Source organism: Octodon degus, unplaced genomic scaffold (assembly GCF_000260255.1).
Source record: "Octodon degus isolate 3935 unplaced genomic scaffold, OctDeg1.0 scaffold00035, whole genome shotgun sequence".
Lineage (NCBI taxonomy): Eukaryota > Metazoa > Chordata > Mammalia > Rodentia > Octodontidae > Octodon > Octodon degus.
Genome location: NW_004524611.1, coordinates 15,960,194 through 15,963,109, shown reverse-complemented (window position 1 = coordinate 15,963,109; position 2,916 = coordinate 15,960,194). Strand labels below are relative to the sequence as shown.

Below are 2,916 nucleotides of genomic sequence, written 5' to 3'. Positions count from 1 at the left end.
TGAAAATGCACATGCTCATGATACACACACACACACACACACACACACACACACACACTCACATACAGATGAAGAAGGGAGGCCTCTTGACCCACATAGACTTTTTTTGCGGAACCCGGGATTGAACTCAGGCCTTTGTGCTTGCCAGGCAAGCGCTTATTATACTGAGCTATCTCCCTGGTCCCTTTCCCATCTTTTTTAAACAGGGTTTTGCTATGCAGTTCAGGCTGGCCTAGAACTCACTTTGTAGCCCAGGCTGGCCTTGAATTGCAGTATTTCTCCTGCCTCAGCCTCTTGAGTTGTGGGATTACAGGGCTTACAGGTATGTGCCACCAAGTCCAGCCACATAGACCTTTACAATGTGAGAAATATAAAGAATTTTAAAGATCATATGCTAAATATAGTTGAGAAAAACAAAATTCGGACAGGAAAGCAAACTTCAAGGTGGAGCTCTTGACAGAACTGTCTGGAATCCCAGGCCTTCGATGCCTGGGTTAGTGCTCTTTATCACAGTACATGCCCCAATCTCCGCTCAGAACTCCATTCCTCCCTCTTTTCCACTCTAAACATCTCAGGCGCAAAAAGGCTGAGGGTTTCTGGATAACAACGGTAGATTGAATACAAAGGTTTAATTTTATTCCTTCCCCCCAATCCAAGAAAAGCTATAATAAATGGGCAATTTTAAAAGATGTAGACACACAGAAGCCAACACACACACACACACACGAGAGGATGTGCCACTGGGGAAATGAAAATCAAACATTTTTAGCCACTAGGGAAATGCAAATGAAAAGCATAATGAGGTATCACTTCACACCCACTGGAGTGGTGAGCATAATTAAAACACAAAATTATAAATGTTGACAAGAATGTGGAGCAATTGGAACCGGTTTGCACTGCTGGTGGGAAAGCAAGATGGTCCAACCACTGCAGAAAACAGGTGCTGATTCCTCACAAAGGTAAATACATACCTGCAGTCCCAGCACTCTGGGAGGCTGAGGCAAGAGGAACACAAGTTTGAGCCCAGCCTGGGTAATTAGCAGTGTAATGAGCTCCAGCACAGACACAGACACACACACACACACACACACACACACACACACCACAAAACACAAAAATTATCACATTGTGGAGAATAATTGCTCAAGAGAAAATGGATTTTCCTTTGGGAAAATTCAAACATTTTGGCTAGTCATTCCGGAGGCAGAGCATCGTGAACCCCACTGAATTGTTGATTGGTTTTGTTTCTTTTTTGCTTTTTCTTTTTTGTGTATGTAATACTGGGGATTACATCCAAGGCCTCATGCATCTAGCTAAGTGCTCTACCATTGAACTACATGCTAGCCTAAGTTATTAAATTTATTTTTTTTAAATTTATTTTATTTATTTATGTGTGTGTGTGTGTGTGTGGCCAGCTCAGCCCACCAGGGGGCGGGGCTGGCTGGCATGTGGTGCTGGGGGATTGAACCGCGGTCCCTGTGCTTTGCTAAGCTTGTTCTAAGTAGGTGCTTTAGACCACTGAGCCATCTCACCAGCCCACTAAGTTATTAAATTTAAAAGATTAATTTAAACTGGGAATCTGGCTCACAAAACAAAAGAATAAATTGAGAAAAGGAGTGAAGTACAAGAAAGTGACTTCCAACACAGGTGGCGGAGGCCCAAGTGCTCCTCTACTGATAAAGGAGAGGGACAAGGATTATCCAAAATGAGATATCAAGGGAGGTATCGGGGTGACAAGCATGTCCCCAGGATAGAGGGTTACTAGTCTAAAGTGAAACAGGTCAGGGGGCTCCTAGAGAGATTTTTTTCAAGAAAATAGAATTAATATAAGTTTATCTAATTAATGTCTTGATAAAATATAGAGAACACTGATAAATAACAAAGCCATGTTAGTAGGAGGGTAGAAATCTAAGCAAAACAAGGAGAGATAGCCGGGGAGATAGCTCAGTAGAATAAGTGCTTGCCTGGCAAGTGCAGGGTCCTGAGTTCAATCCCTGAGAAGAAGAAGAAGAAGAAGAAGAAGAAGAAGAAGAAGAAGAAGAAGAAGAAGAAGAAGAAGAAGAAGAAGAAGAAGAAGAAGAAGAAGAAGAAAGAGGGAAGAAGAAAGAGGGAAGAGGGAAGAGGGAAGAAGGAGAAGGAGAAGGAGAGGAAGAGGAAGAGGAAGAGGAAGAAGGAAGAAGGAAGAAGAAGAGGAAGAGGAAGAGGAAGAAGGAAGAAGGAAGAAGGAAGGAGAAGGAGAAGGAGAAGGAGGAGGAGGAGGAGGAGGAGGAGAAGAAGAAGAAGAAGAAGAAGAAGAAGAAGAAGAAGAAGAAGAAGAAGAAGAAGAAGAAGACTCAAATTCAATCCCTAGTACCACATACCATGCCGACCACTGAAACCAGGTATGGTGGTGTATGCCTGTAATCCCAGCGCTGTGGGAGGGTGAGACAGGAGGATCACTACAAGTCTGAACTGCATAGTGAGACCTTGTACCAAATAAATTTAAAAAGTCTAAAATGTGGGGCTGGAGATGAAGTTCAGTGGCACTGCACCTGCATGGCAAGCGTGACACCCTGAGTTCAATTCCCAACACCTAAATAAATTTTTTAAATGCAATTGTATTTAAAGGTGGGCAATGAGAAACATGTGTCCTGTCTTCTGATGGAGTTTATTCCTATAGTAGAAAGTTCACAGGGGCCAGGGAGATGGCTTAGTAGAATAAGCGCTTCCCTGGCAAGCGCAAGGGCCTGAGTTCAATTCTCAGTTCTGCAAAAAAAAAAAAAGAAAGAAAGAAAGTTCACAGAAAATGCCCCAAATTTTGCAAAGCCATGCAGGGATTTGTGTTATTCAGATGTATGGAAGAAAAATATGCAAAAACTTAGCTAAACAGGAGAAAAGTTGCTGACTTTATTTATTTATTTTTTTTTAATTTTTATT

The 2,916-nt window shown here is 42.2% G+C and overlaps 1 protein-coding gene across 1 annotated transcript in view; it reads right to left on the bottom strand.

Annotated features, from left to right (window-relative positions):
* Nucleotides 1-2,916, bottom strand: part of Actl6b (actin like 6B) — a 13,920-nt gene that overhangs the window by 8,332 nt on the left and 2,672 nt on the right. The window lies entirely within an intron of this gene.